This window comes from Bufo gargarizans, chromosome 1 (assembly GCF_014858855.1).
Source record: "Bufo gargarizans isolate SCDJY-AF-19 chromosome 1, ASM1485885v1, whole genome shotgun sequence".
Classification (NCBI taxonomy): Eukaryota; Metazoa; Chordata; class Amphibia; order Anura; family Bufonidae; genus Bufo; species Bufo gargarizans.
In genome coordinates, this window is record NC_058080.1 from 468148840 (window position 1) to 468165783 (window position 16944).

Sequence of the window (16944 nt, forward strand, 5' to 3'; positions counted from 1 at the left end):
GAGTGAGCACTCACAACATCTGCGTCATATGGTAATAGATTATTTTACTTATAGAATAAAAACCTGTACGGTCAAAGAGGGGTAAAACAATTATACACCAATCACAATATAAAATACATTAGCATAGAATAAAAAATAAAATGTTGCAAATTGGTACCAATAATTTCCAACTGATGTCGGGGTGAGAACTCTATGACAGTTTCTGTAGCAGTGTCCAATCGCTACCACTACCTGTTATATCACACACCGCCCATTCAATAGAAATGTCCTGAGAATTCCTCAGATAGGGCACTTTAAAGGGACTGAAGTAACTTGTCTCCAATGTAAACAGTCACCGTGCCAATCGATTCCTCCAGAAATGCTTAATGTGCCAAGCGATTCCTCCAGAAATGCTTAATCCAGCCAAAAAGATAATGGCATAGTCTGTGTCCCAAACTACAATTTTGCAATTCCTACCTGGTTCCTGATGGTGCGTCTCGCTGTGTGGCGTCTCACGGTCCTTCCACGAGGCGAGCGGTGCTGGCTGTTCAGGCGTCTTGCGCCGCACGTCTCAGGCCGGTGACGTCACAGTATCGCGGGATCCAGCAAGTAGGAGTCTGATCAGCAATGTTCTCTGCAAACTGATTCTGTAGTTATTCGCTGACGATTTATTCATGCATGGCCATGCAATCTATAAAAGGGTCCAGTAGACTAGGTGGGCGCTTTTTCCTTTACATTCACCAGACACGTTTCGGGGCATCCACACCCCTTCCTCAGTGGTCGTGCTCGTTTTGAGTTCTTGATTATCTTGGGATCGGGCACCCAATTCTGAGTTAGCAGCACCCACCATAGCCATCAGGTGAGAGCCACCCGCCTATATATATACAGGAAAAATACATGTCCTTTATGGCCCACTGGGTGAATGTCGTTTCTGCACAGCCGCGCCAGCAGCTTGGCCAGGTGACACCGCTTTCATCTCCACGTTGCCACGCCGTTGTTCCAGCGACATTATCTGCCTCCTCATCCTCCATCGGGTCCTCAGCCTCCACTGCAGGGACAATTTACAATGCCCCTCCAGCATACCACATGTGCAGGGCACGGCGGTGTCATGCTGTTCTGCACCTCGTTTGCCTGGGCAAATGGAGTCACAAAGGGGAGGAACTGCTCCATGACTTTCAGCAACTGGTTTGTCCTGGAAAAGCTGTCCTGCCTTGCCAATAGTGTGGCATCAGAGTGAATGTTTAGTGCGGCGGGGGCCATAGTTACCCTAAGAACAACTCACCCAAAATGTGGAGAGACTGACCTTTGTCAAGATGAATCAGGAGTGGATCAGCCCAGATTTCCACCCACCAATGCCTGATGCATCATCCTAGATCATCCATGGTGCCACACCAACACTTTGACAAATGAAACCGGTTTCTTCTGGCTACCTGCCTCAGCTACTATTCTTATGCTGCCACCCGCCTGATGCCATACATCTGATGCCAAATGCTCTTTCTTACACACACCATCGTCAGCGGGAACTGTTATTGCCACCCACCTCTCCACTCTGTCACTGGGTCACCACTTCACCACTCAGGTCTCCTCATGCTGCTGTTGCCAGCTCCACACTATGTCATTGTGCCACTCTGTGGTCTCCTCCTGCTGCTGCTGCCACCTCCACACTCTGTCATTGTGCCACTATGTGGCCTCCTCATGCTGCTGCTAACTCAACACTATGTCACTGGTCCACTCTGTGGCTTCCTCATGCTGCTGCCACCTCCCCACTATTTCACTGGACCACTTTGTGGTCTCCTCATGCTGCTGCTACCTCAACACTATGTCATTGGGCCACACAGTGGACTTCTCAAGCTGTTCTCCCACCCTGCCAATTTATGACTGTGACACTATTTTGCCTTTTTGGCCTGTTTGACATCATCATTTATTTGACCCTTCTTCTGATCTGTCAGAAAATTGGAAAAATTAGATGCACTACGGATCCTGTCGGTGTAGCAGCTGTAAGGCTTGTATGGTCCCATCAGGATTGGCTTATTATTTGGTAGCCAAAGGCAGGAGTGGGTACAAAACACAGAAGACATGCAAAGATTTTATTCACTTGTCATCTCTGTTTTGGATCCACTCCTGTTTTTTTTTTTTCCTTTAGCAATACTGATGGATTACTGAGCAAATGCTGACCGATTGAAGGTTCAACAGACAGGATCTTTTTTTGGGGGGTTATTGTTCTGACAGATCAGAGGAAGGGCAAAATAATCAGTGATGTCAACACAATCTTACTGCTGACACCCTCTCCACTCTGTCAGGGGGGCTCTACTTGCATAAGCGTTTAATAGAACAGGTTCTGTAGACATCTATGTAGAATCAGCTGATGACGGTGTAAAAGGAGTGCACTCTTTCATGCTACAGTACGATCTGCACGGTTCTTTATACCTGGTGCTAACATCGACCTGTAAGGCTAAATTCACACTTGAGTTATTTGGTAAGTTTTGGCCCTGTAACTGGCCAAATAAGTGAATTGTGCAGTGATTCTAAGAGCGACGCCTGTCATCTGCATGTCATACTGACACAGTATTGTTTTACTACCACAGCAGACTTCCTATGGATTTCAATGCAAGGCACAGTGTTCTACACCACTATACAGGCTCTCTGAAGCCTGGAAATATATTTTTTTTAACAAGCAAATAATTTGGGATTGAATCAAATCTTTTCGGAAAATTCGGCAAACCATCCCAATAGAATTTTTGAGAAATTCGCTCATCTCTATTGGCCACTGTGGGTGGGCATGCCAGTAATTATAAGATACTGTATGCTAGGGACAAATAATACCATCCTATTCATATTATAACATCTCATACCATGATGATCTATTTTGGCTACAGGGTTCTATCTATGCCTTGTAATCTTAATAATAAGTTTAAAGCAACATATTAATGAATTCTTTAAGACCCAACACTGCTATCCCTGCCTTCAGGATGTGGTATTAATTTCCAGAGCCCACAGTTTAAAGCAAACAGTGTTAGGCTACTTTCACACTAGCGTTCGGGCGGATCCGTTCTGAACGGATCCGCCCATAATAATGCAGACGGAGGCTCCGTTCAGAACGGATCCGTCTGCATTATATTAGCAAAAAAAAGCTAAGTGTGAAAATAGCCTGGGACGGATCCGTCCAGACTTTCAATGTAAAGTCAATGGGGGACGGATCCGCTTGAAGATTGAGCCACATTGTGGCATCTTCAAACGGATCCGTCCCCATTGACTTACATTGTAAGTCTGGACGGATCCGCACGCCTCCGCACGGCCAGGCGGACACCCGAACGCTGCAAGCAGCGTTCAGCTGTCCGCCTGTCCGTGCGGAGGCGAGCGGAGCGGAGGCTGAACGCCGCCAGACTGATGCAGTCTGAGCGGATCCGCCTCCATTCAGACTGCATCAGGGCTGGACGGCTGCGTTCGGGTCCGCTCGTGAGCTCCTTCAAACGGAGCTCACGAACGGAAACCCGAACGCTAGTGTGAAAGCAGCCTTATCTGCATAGATGACATCTCAATAATCTGGACTGAGGAGCATCTATAAATATCTTCAGTTTCTTCACACTCCAGGTTTGGATAATTTAGATTTCTAAAAAATCTTGCTCAACTGATGAGTGCTAAATCCTCCCTAATCTTATTATAAGCAGTGGTTCTAAATAAATCATAAATTGTTGCAGATAAACAGTTTTAGTGTCCATTCACACGTCCGCAAAAAGGATCCGCAACCATTCCGCAATTTTGTGGAGCGGGTGCAGACCCATACATTTTCAATGGGGCCAAAAAAGATGTGGACAGCACACCGTGTGCTGTCCGGATCCACACTTCCGTTCCACTGCCCCGCAAAAAAATAGAACATGTCTTATTCTTGTCCTCATCCACGGACAATAAAAGGCATTTCTATTATAGTGCCGACCATGTGCTGTCCACAAAATGAAGAACGCACATGTCCGGTGTCCGTGTTTTGCGGATCTGCAATTTGCAGACCTCAAAACAGTTGCGGAAGTGTGAATTGACCCTTATTGATTTCATGCAGCACAGGTTTACCATGCAGAAACATCACTAGATTTTTTTCTCTTCAGTGCAGTCTTTTAAACCAAGACCAGGGACATTTCTGTAAGCCTAAGGCTCTGCCAAGTCAGGTTACACCAAAACAACTGTCGGCTCTTGCAAAACAGACTGTGGCACAGTGAGTCTTTGAGAGGCTACTTTGTACCACACCCTTCTCTACCTGTTACTCACAGGGTTGCACCAGTCACTTGCAAGTATTGCCTTTCACCAACGTGGGTCATTGTATCCATTGTGCTTGTATCTTTTATGGATCCTGCCTATCCTTGGCTGCATACATGCAACCTATACCTAAATCCTAATCTACACAGGACTAAGGTGAAAAACTAGTTATAGTCCAATTTCCAATCACAATCTGGGAAATTGTGGGAAATTTCTTAGCTGCATATTAATGCACAGTAAACAGTAGAAGCAACTTGTAGATACAAAACACCTGCTAACTTACAAATTGTACTGTAACTCTTCCACACAGCTACATTTTTTGCATGAAGGTAGAGGAGAAATGCTTTAAGGCAATTATTGCTGCACTCCACCAGTGAACTCACTCTACTAAAATGTGATAGATAAATCTCTCTTTGGGCTTCAGCACATCAATTTCTCACCTTCCCACTGGGCACCTCAACTACTGACTAACAAACACACAGCCCATAGTGACCCAGTGACAGATTTTAAGGTCTGTCATCAGTACACTGTCTTGTCTCATGCTAGCTATAGCCAGGCCATGCTGCACAGACCCATCTCTCTTGTTCCTCCAGTCTTCCATTCTCTGGATTCTGTCCAAAAGAGCAATTCTTGGCAGGAGGACCACTGCATTGACAGACTTTTGTTGGGTCCCAGAGACACTGCAGACATAGTCACTCCTTTATTTTATTTGCCTAGATTTCAGGCACCACTATCATCTAGAAGCATCTCTTATGAAAATACATCATGTAGATCTAGACCTTTCAGCAGGTTCTTTTGGCTCCAAATGTAAGACTTTCATAGAACACTGCCCTCCTTCTCTAGCTCCACTGTTTACTTAGCATCCATAACTCCCTGTTCCCCAATGCTCCCTCATGATACCTCTTCCTTCACCCTTGTGTTCTCAGATCATCAGTTTCATGATGTATGGCAATAGCAGAGCATTGCTGCCATTATTACACTTCTTCACTTAGTCACGGCTCTAATGTTTGGGTCTAAAGGAGGGAAACCACAGACATAGCGCCATTTAAGGGAGTGACATCAGTTTAGAGTACAATTTAGAGAGGCCATCCTTCACCTTTAGACTTACCTCTACATATAATTAATTCACATTAAAACCAGGACAGGATAAAGTCCAAGTTGGAAAACACAGTATTACAAAAGGAATCTTAGACTAGATTTATTCTTAGAAATATTCTTTGCATTATCACAACATTGTATCACAGGACATGTGTTCAAATTCAGTCTCTACATCTTCTGTGACAATCAATTCATAAAAATGATAAAGATTTTAAATTAAATTTATAGGAACCTGAATGCAACAGTCTATTTTCAGAGATAAAGAAAATGTTCACTCTGGTGGTTTTATCTGTAAATTCCATAAGTTTTTTGTTTTTTTTTCAAACTATAATTTCAAAGAAGAGACACTGAAAGAGGCACATTTTAAGATATAGAACCGAACAACATTTGAAGAGTTATACATTCTGTAGACAAAGAGTAAAAAATTTAAATCTCACTCTTTTCCCTCAAATTGCTAGAAATCCTTCAGACAGAATTTTTCTGATTTACTGACTTGTTAAGACTCCTAAGCAGCATCCCTCAAGCTGTAGGACACATTTTATAGTTAAAATATCTTTTAGGTTTAAGAGATGTGAAGGCTATTTGGGTTACTGTATTGAGATGTCTCCATTAGGTTTCAAAGGTTTTTCTTTCATTATTATAAACTGTGCACTTTGATTACCTTGTCTATCAATGTTCATGAACTCTGAATTATTCTGGGGGACTGGGTGGGACCAATGCAGACCTTCAACTTTTCTTCTGGCACTTTCTAACAGAAGGAGGCTCAAGTGCCGTGCGTCCCGCTTTGACATTACACAATTTCTAATATGGTATATGAACATCTCAAAAAATCAATTTAAACGCAACATATTGGAAAATGGGACAAATGTAGTAGGTGAAATCTTACCAGCATCATGTATCGTATGCGCAGCAGCTATATATTGAATGACCAGTGGATCCAAAACTCCTGGCTTGGGAGTGCCTCAGCAAAAAACTAAAAGTGGTAGACCCCACTTCTTAAAATCCTTAAATCCTTTATTAATAATATAAATAACAAATTGATATTGGGTCCATAATCATAAAAAGTCCATGAAAGTATCGCTTACGCGTTTCACAAAGTTATGTGATTACTCATAGCATAACAACACATAGGACATAGTGAATGAATTTAAAAGAAACTTTGGACCAATCACAAAGCAATCTGGAAGTCATGACCGTGTTTATGGCCGTGACTCCTTGGGAGCCGCATACAGTTGCCCGCGGTTTGGGTTGTAGTGTCAACCGCAGCTGGAGGCATAATGTTGTTGGCCTCAGGTGCGGTTGCCGCGGACAACATGTATGTGTGCGGTTCCCTTGGAGTTGTGTGCGTGTTTGTATGCACTTTCGTATGTCGGTGTGCACTCTGTGTTATGTGTGGTGTGCACTTACATCTTCCCCTCACTGTGGTTGCCCGCGGCAACGTTTGGTCGTTGTGTGTACATGTGGTGGCAGTGTCCCGGTCTTCGGGCTGTCTCCCAGGACATGAGTGCCACCCATGACGTTGCCTGCGGCAACAGCCACAGTGTGTTTTGTGTTTTGGACACTTCCCCTTTAAGTTGTGTTTTTCCCTTCCCTGGTGCTGGAAGGGTTAACTCCCTTCCCAGTGTGTGTGTGCGTCACTGGGTGTGTCCGACTGTGGGCTGTGGCTTCTTGGCCTATAAAGCCTCAGTTGTAGGCAGTAGTCAGAGAGGGTGCTTCAGTCATGCTTGCTGGAGACATCCTCCTGGTTACTTACCAACTGCCAGTGGGGGCCATCCTTCTGGTCATAGCAAATACAATATCTCGTTTGGTGTCTTGAAGATGTGTTTGGTTTTATGTTTGTTTATTGCACCCATGGTCCTGGGTTCCCGTGTGTAGTGTGTTGTGTGCTGAGTCCTGTTGTCTGTGGGCTGTACTTCCACATGGGTTCCAGGCTTTGTGTCTGTGGCAGGTGAGAGTTATGTTTGTGGCAAGTACCTGCCATTGCCATAGGTTGCATTTGTTCTCCCTTCCTTGCAGCTTGGCCTGTGAGACTCCTGTTCCTCCGTATCCAGAAGGAACAGGTTGTCTTACCCTGACTGCTAGCCCAGGGACCGGTCGGAGGGTGAGTTAGGGCTCCGAGGTTCCTGAGCATGGGTCCTCCTACCTTAAAGGTCGGCCCATGCAGCTAGGAGTTAGGGTCAGGTTAGGGACGCGATAGGAGGTGACCTGCTCCCTAATCCTGTGGTCCTGGCCGAGCAGCGACCATCTTCCACCATCGCACAGCTGAGGGTTTCCCCCATCCTCAGCCGTGACAGTGACAAGATGAAAAACTGTATAAAGATAAATACCTGTGCTTGGTAGTGCAGCTCAGCCCCATTCACTTCTATGGGACTGAGCTGCACCTAGGCCACGTGACAGATGAATGTGTCATCCCGGGCCTCAGGAGAGCAGCGAGAAGGCTGCGCCACTACTGCAAACAAGCCCTGCCTTCTGACTCCAGAGGATAGGTCATCAGTATTGACATCTCAGAAAACCCCTTGAAATCATTTTTTAATTCATGCCTTTTGGAAACCTGGTGGCAGGAGCATGTATCTAAATGGATTCTCTCATATATGAGAGACTGGAAAATGACTAATATCTAACAGCTTAAATTCAAGTCAAAGGTTGAAATTTAAATTTGAGGTGGATAATATCTAAAAACAGAAATAGTGTACTCTCTAGGGAGAGTCTAACAGGCACTCTTCAAACTAGCTGTTAAGATCTATATACAAACTCATCAAATATGCAATCAGAGGTTTTTAGTAGTGTTGAGCCGCTATGCTCGGCACATGGCGGTACTCGGCCAAGTACCACATGTGCTTGAGCGCCATGCTCGAGTCTCCTCCCCACACGTTTTGCGGCTGCTATGCAGCCAATAAACATGCAGGTAAGTACTGTCCTCACTGTAATGTCAGTAGCCATGTTGGCTACTGGCATTACAGTGATTGGCTGGCCGGAACGCTTTATCCGATGCTATATAGCCACCAATGACGCATGTTCGGCTCATTTGTAGTCAGGGAGAGACAGATAGTGTGGGGAGTGTGATCGCAGCCTATTTAGTTGAAAAACGTTTCGAAGACCTAAAAGTCCTTTTAAGGACTATTGTGTGTGGTTGCAGCAATATAATATATCCATCAATTTTTTTCCCCATCTGTGCAATACCTTCTGTGTGTCAGGGCCAGAGATAGGAACAATATAAGTGCAAAATAGTATATTTTTTCCATCATTATCAATACACTTTCTATAGAGGGTGTCTGCAGTGACTTGCGACATCTGTGCAATTCCTTCTGTGTATCAGGGCCAGAGATAGGAAAAATATAAGTGCAAACTAGCATATATTTTCCATCATTTTCAATACTGTTTCTATAGAGGGTGTCTGCAGTGACTTGTGACATCTGTGCAATACCTTCTGTGTGTCAGGGCCAGAGAAAGGAAAAATATAAGTGAAAACTAGAATATTTTTTCCATCATTTTCAATACTTTATCTATAGAGGGTGCATGCAGTGACTTGTGACATCTATGCAATACCTTCTGTGTGTCAGGGCCAGAGATAGGAAAAATATAAGTAAAAACTAGTATATTTTTTCCATAGTTTTCAATGCTTTATCTATAGAGAGTGTCTGCAGTGCCTTGTGACATCTGTGCAATACCTTCTGTGTGTCAGGGCCAGAGATAGGAAAAATATCAGTGACATCTAGTTTCCTTTTTCCATACTTTTACTTACTTTTACCATATACTGTGCTTGCTGAGAACTGTGACATCCGTGCTACATCTTCCACCCTACCTAGCTTCATGTCCCAGTTTGCAGGGCGTCGCAGGACAAAACTCTTGAAGTCAGACCAGTGCGACCAGGTGGTTGATTGGATTGCTGCAGATAATGCTTCCAGTCGGTTAAGCACCACCCTGTCTTCCACCAATTCCTGTCTCAGTAGACAAGAGTCTGACCAATGGAATCCTCACCCTGATCCTCCTTCCTCCCACCATGGAGATTCTTGCCAAACAAGTTATCCCACACTCGGATATTCTGAGGAGCTCTTTTCATCTCTATTACTTGTTTTAGCCCTCTCGCCAAGCACGCTTGAAGAGGGACATGAGATCTTGTGCCCTGATTCCCAACCTCTTGAGCATCCACAGTCACAAGAACATGACAGTGGGGAATGACAATTAGTGTTTAATGAGGTGGATGATGATGAGACATAGTTGCTAATGAGTCAACCGCAATTACTGTCTCAAGAGGTTGATGAAGAGGATGAGACACAGTTGTCAATCACTGAGGTTGTGGTTAGGTCAACAGATCAAGAGGATGATCAGAGTGAGGAAGCGGAAGAGGAGGTGGTGGACAATGAGGTCACTGACCCAACCTGGGAAGGTGTAAAGCCGGGCGAGGATAGCAGTACAGAGGGGGGAATTCTGCAGCACCGCAACAGGCTGGAAGAGGCAGTGGAGTGGCAAAAGGGAGAAGGTGGGCCACACCAAACAGGCCCGCAACTGTTCCACAGAGCACCCTCTTGAAAAAATCTCCCTTGCCAAGGGGTAGGTGTTCCACAGTATGACGCTTTTTTGAGGAAAGTGCAGACGCCAAAAGAAAAGTAGTTTGCAACCTGTGCCACACCAAAATGAGCCAGGGCGTGAACACTAGCAACCTCACCACCATCAGAATGATTCGCCACATGGCATCCAAGCACCTTAACAAGTGGGACAAACACCTGGGTCCACAATATGTGTCTGCGGGTCACACCACTGCCTCCTCTCTCCCTATGGTACGTGCTGGCCAATCGCCTGTCAAAGGCACAGGCAGGGATGCCTCCCGCCCTGCACCTTGACCTTCGCAAGCACCATCAGCGACCACATCCACTTCCATGTCCCAGCGCAGCGTCCAAATATCCTTGCCCCAGGAATTCTAACGCAAGCGCAAATACCCAGCCACCCACCGACAGGCCATAGCACTAACTGCACAACTTTTAAAATTACTGGCCCTGGAAATGTTGCCATTTAGGCTTGTGGACACTGAGGCCTTCCACAGCCTGATTTCGGCAGCTGTCCCGCGGTACTCTGTCCCCAACCACCACAATTTTTCAAGGTGTGTCGTGCCTGCCTAACACCAACATGTGTCCCGAAACATCACATGTGCTCTTACCAACGCAGTTACTGGGAAGGTCCACTTAACCATGGACACATGAACAAGTGCATTTGGCTATGGACGTTATATTTCCCTGACGGCACACTGTGTAAACGTTGTGGAGGCCGTACCCTGGGATGGCACAGGTGCTACCGACGCTGAGGATTGCAGGCCCTACGTTGGTCAGGGTTTCCGCCAGCACCTACGTTAGTGGCTCCAACTCCCAATTCTCCTCCGCTGTCTCCTCCTCCACTTCCACCTCCGAATTATCCACGTGCAGCACCAGTCAGCCATCAGCCGGTAGCTGGAAGCAGTGTAGCACTGCAGTGGGGAAGCGTCAACAGGCCGTGCTGAAGCTGACATGCTTAGGGGACAAACAGCACACCGCCGCAGAGCTGTTGCAGGGGATAAGAGACCAGACTGAGCAGTGGCTCTCGCCACTCAACCTACAACCAGGCATGGTTGTGTGTGATAATGGCCGTAACTTGGTCGCAGCTTTGGAGATTGGGAACTCACACACATGCCATGCCTAGCCCATGTCTTAAACTTAGTGATTCAGCGGTTTCTCAAAACCTACCCCAATTTGCCTGAGCTACTGGTGAAGGTGCGCCACGTGTCTGCACATTTCTGCAAGTCATCGACAGCTTCAGCTGGTCTGTCAACGCTGCAGCAGCGCTTTAAATTGCCAGCTCACTGGCTGTTGTGCGATGTGAGTACGCGCTGGAACCCCAGCACAAAAAGGGTATATGGTGAAATCTTCCATTTCTCCTCCTCCTCCTCCTCCTCTTCCATCATATCAACATGCTTATTCTTTGCATATAATGCGGCGGGGAGTGGTGGAAACCCCCACCGTACAATATCTGTCGCTGCTACGCCGGATAGCAGTGAACAGGGAGCAGGTCACCTCCTAATGCGATCCTGAAGATCTCTCTAAACTCCTAATGCATGAGCCGCCTCAGAAGGTAAGGGGCTCATGCTCACCAACCTAAAACCCTAGGTATCCCTGCTATGCCCTAAGCCTGAAGACAGGGCAGAGACCACCCATTCATCCTACACAACGGATGCATGGTGTCTCCAGAAGCCCAGCAGCTGCCCACCAAATAGACAGGGTTCACAGCCAAACGACAGGTAAGTAACAAAAGGCAACAGACAACCTAAGTTACCAGAACTTACCTGCTGCCGACGAGATGGACCAGAAATGCACTGTCTAGATGTATGCCTAAACCACTCCGGGAAAGCAGCCCCCTTTCGGAGGAAACACACTACAACACAATAACCTCCAAACAAGGCCCACACCATAACAACATACAGCAGGTCGAAGAGGGAAAACAGAAAAACACGCCAGAGGGGACACACAGACAGAGCAAGGGAAACAATATAACAAATAGGGGTGAGACACACAGACTTTTACATACAGCCAGGGAGCAGAGCTCCTACACAGACTGACAAGCAAAATCAAACTGCTTCAGGTTCCACCACCCCAACATATAAGGAGGCCTGAGGTCACACCCACCACACCTAGCAAACACACCTTAACCCCAAGAACACCAGGATGGGAAGGGACACACAACTTAAAGGGGAAGTGTCAAAACATGCAAAAACAACATGTTGCCACCAGCTACAAGCATGCACAGCAAAAGTGTCATGGTCCACAATGCCAGACCATGACACAGCCGTGACAAATGCCCTCACATATATGCCCTCGCATATAATGATTTACAGTGTCAGCTCACCTGCAGGCCCTCGTATATTATTTTTTACAGGGTCAGCTCACCTGAAGGCCCTCGCATATAATGTTTAACAGGGTCAGCTCACCTGCAGGCCCTCGCAAATAATGTTTTACAGGGTCAGCTCACCTGCAGGCCCTTACATATAATGTTTTACAGGGTCAGCTCAACTGCAGGCCCTCGCATATAATGTTTTACAGGGTCAGGTCAACTGCAGGCCCTCACATATGTTTTACAGGGTCAGCTCACCTGCAGGCCCTCGCATATAATGTTTTATAGGGTCAGTTCACCTGCAGGCCCACACCTACAATCTTTTACAGTGTCAGCTCACCTTCTGATGACGACAGCAAAGTCTTGCCTGTTGGTACTCTGGAACACATGACTGACTTCATGTTAGGCTACCTTTCCCACGACCTGCACGTTATACGCATTTTAGACAACACGGATTACTGGTTGTTCACCATTCTCGACCGCGGCTACAAAGATAACTTTTCATCTCTCATTCCTCTGGTGGAGAGGACAAGCAAAACGGTGCTATACCAGAAGGTCCTTGTTAAAAAATGCTCCAAAGTTGATAGGGAAGACATCCAAATGGATCGTTGCCACCACGGAGACGTGCGATCGCTTAGAAGTTATCTAGAGTCAACAAAGCGGCATCAGGCCCTCACCTACAAGACCAGTCTCAGTAGCCAAGAGTCTGGTCAACACAATCCTCACCATGACGGCACACTGGGTGAATGTTGTGGAGGCTGGGTGCAAGTCGGCTGCTGGCACCAGACTTGCCATCCAATAGATCCTCGTTAACGGAAAGTGTACTCATTTCAATAACAAGACCTCTTGTTATTTATCGTCACTACCTCTTCGAGTCGGGAGTGGGTAATTTCTGCTCGCCTGCTGCCTTTCTTGGACGCTTGTGCTTTAATAACTTGACCCACCCTCTCTGGGTGGTTTACAATTAGGGAAAAAAAAAGGGCAAGGCAACAACAGCCAATCAGATTTCAGTAATTTACCTCCCTTGGATGTGGTAGCCGTTTCTCAGGCTCCCTCTCCGGCATCGAACCCTGATTCCCCGTTACCCGTAATCACCATGGTAGGCGCAGAAAAGAACATTGAAAGTTGATAGGGCAGACATCCGAATTAATCGTCGCTGTCACAGGGACGTGCAATTGCCCAGAGGTTATCTAATGCCTTCGCCCCTAATGTTTTAGATTGTCCTATCAGCAGGCCCTTGCTCCAAATCCTTTTGGGGGTCACCAGCAGGCCATCAATCATAATTTTTGAAGGGTGTGTATGATGCCCTCCTTTATGTGTAACAAAGGGTGTTTTGGAGTGACGGTTCCTTGTAATTTTTGGTAGCCCTTTCACTTAGTGCATAGGCTTTATGAGTGTACAAGTCCCACTACCTGAACAATTGTACCACAATGTGAATAAGGCCCTCCATTATGTGATATACAGGTTGTATCGGAATACCTCTTCCTTGTAATTTTTGGCAGCATTTGAACTTTATATACAAGTAAATATACAGGAAAGAATGCTTCTTAACAATTTTTCCTCTAATTTTTTTTTCAGTTTTGTGCATATTATTGTCAGTCTGTAAAAGTGGCATACTACTTGGACAACATGGTTCCCAGCAGCAACTTGGGAGTCCAAGATGCATCCAGACATCCCCTCCATGCTGTTCCCGAACCATTTCAGTGGTGTTTCCATCAATTTCTGACCTTTTCTTATGAACCAGGCACCCTCCCCTCTTCAGAGCAGGGGGTGCCTGGTTTAATACTCGGGTTCTCCCATTGACTTCCATATCTCAGACTTGATTAGCATATGAAACATGACAAACACAGTGACAGCACAAAAGACAAACATTGCTAGCGCTCCCCACTGTGATAAAGAGTGCAAGTGCAAATAAAAGTGCAGGAAGAGTGCAATATTAGATTAAACAGCATTTACCTCCATTGTATTAACCATAATCAGGCGAAAGGAACTAAATGACATTGCGCAGTAATAACATCATCGTGTAAGTATACCCTAGTGCTCCAATACATCACGAACAACCAGCAATTTATATAAAAGAGGAGCTGTCACCACTCCTGATATGTCTATTTTAATAGCTACATGCATTCCCGATGTAATAACAAATCTGGAGCATCTAGTCTTATGTCTCTATGTTGTGCAATTCCTGCATTATTTCAACTACAAGTTATAAATGAACCTCTAGCAGTCTGCAGTAAGGTTACAAAGGGGTGGTAACAAGTTGGGGGGGGGGGGTGTACCTGCAATAAATTTGCAAATTCGATAATTCGTGATCTCCAGTCATTATTTACTTGATTGCGAAAATCGGCAATGCAATATATCCGTGAGAAAAATTTGCGATTAGAATATTCGCGATCAACACTAAGGGGTAGGTAACTTTCCTATTGGTTGCTAGGGATGTTGCTAAGTGCCGATATTTGCTCTAAATTTGTGATTCGAATATTCGCGCTCAACACTACTCGGCACTAGAATGGCCATAACGCGAGCGCCTGCTCCCGCTGAATAAGAAGAACAGATCACGCCCCCCTGTGCTGGGCTGCTCCCCCTCCCGCTTGAATACATCGCACGGAGTGCAGGAGGTAAGTATGATACAGTAAGCAGTGATCAATCGGCGGTATACATATAAAACACAAAATTAAACCAAAACCATGGAAGAAGGTATAGTGGGGAAGTGATCATTAGTGATGAGTGGCAGGGGTCATATTAAAATTTGCGATATTTTGCTAATATTTTGTAGAATATTTGTTGAATATTCACAAATTTGAATATTTGTTATACAATTGTTTTACTCAAAAAATCGGCACGGTAATGATCGCATAATATGCAAAAATGCGAATTTTCGGAATGCGAATTTTCGTAATGCACATTTTTATCGCAAATTTTTCAATTGCCGATTAAACACATGATTCTTCCCTGCTTTTTGCTTGTGGGCCAATGAGTCATAGTCACGAATATATAGCACTATATAGAATATATTTGTTTTTTCGAATATTCGTAATATTCTAAAACTAGAATATATAGCAATATAGCGTATATTTGAAAAAAAATAATGTAGAGCAATTTAGCTAATATAGTCCTACAATCTTTTTTTTTAATAGTTATCATTTTTTTTGAACTTCAGATGAGAAAAAAATTAAAACTATTAGAAGAAGATTATAGCACTATATTAGCTAAATTGCTCTTTTTTTTAGAATATTTGCTATATTGCTATATATTCTTGTTTTAGATTATTATGAATATTCGAAAAACTAATATATTTGATATAGTGCTATATATTTGTTTTTCAGAATATTCTTCATTTTTCCCAACTAAAGTCATGATTCCTCCCTGCTTAAGTTGCTTGTGGGCCAATGACTCATTGGCCCACAAGCATGAAGCAGGGAGGAATCATGTTTTTACTCTGCAATTGAAAATTTGCATTATGAAAATTCGCAATCAACACTACTACATATTAGTGATTGGTGCACTAAGTATTGTTGTGAACTTGTGACATCACAGCACTATGTATGTAGCATGTATGTATAGGCAGCAGAATGGTCAGCTACACTATATCAGGATATAACCCACACTGACTATCTCCCACTATCTGTAATATATATATATATATATATATATATATATAACCTAACTATCTAATCTCCACAGGAAAGCACAGAGCACAGCAATGACACTGCTCTCTCTCTCAGAACTCTCTCAGGTTCTTATATAGTAAGGGGTAGGCAACTTTCCTATTGGTTGCTAGGGATGTTGCTAAGCTCAGACAAAGACATTGCAGCCTTCTCATTGGCCCACAAGCAAGAAGGGTGGAAAAAAAAAATCTAGAATATTCGCGAATACAAATATATAGCACTATATTCTAAATCTTCGCAAATTCTCAAAGTGGCGATATTCGTGATTAAAATTCGCAATTCAAATATTCGCGTCCAACACTACTAATCGAAGCCCAAGAGTAAAAATCCATATGTTAAAAAACTGTCATTGGCAAGGTATAAAACAGATCACTATTCAATTGCAGATGTAAAGTGACAAACATTTAAACTGGGAGAGGGTGTGTAGGACCCATATAAACCACTGAGATAGCCTCCTGAATGATCGAAGCTAATGTAACCACATTGCATGGCTGTGAACCTAATGTTGAGATTCCTCACGATAACGACCACAATATTACCTATTTGTCATCATCTTGTTCAGAAGAAATGGAACCATAATTGAGGAAAGAAATCAATTTATAATGTTCCTCAATGAGATATATGTGGGGGATGTGTAACAGCCAAAAGTTAGTATAATTGCAACCTACGTTGGTAGCCCCCAATGGATTACTGTACGCAGATATTAGGAATAACCGATGCGTAAATAGTGTTAAACAAAGAGGGGGAGCTACCAGGATAAAATCAAAACCAAAATATATATACATCTTCTAACTCATAAAGTGAACCCTGTATACAACACCATGTTTTTGTTTTGTATAAACCCATTTAGACTCCCTCTGGGCCAGTGCTGTTGCACTGATTGTATATGCACAGGTCATGTGCCCGTCGGATCACCTTGACGTACGTGTACGGCGATTTGCACAAAGTCCCTCCTAGGAGTGCCACGTATGTATGACAGATGTCGAGAAGGGGTTAAGTAAATTTAATCGGATCTTGTATGATTTGTTTGTAGCATTCATGTATGTGACTTCATGTATGTGACTTCATGTATGTGACTCAGAAAAAAAAAACTGTG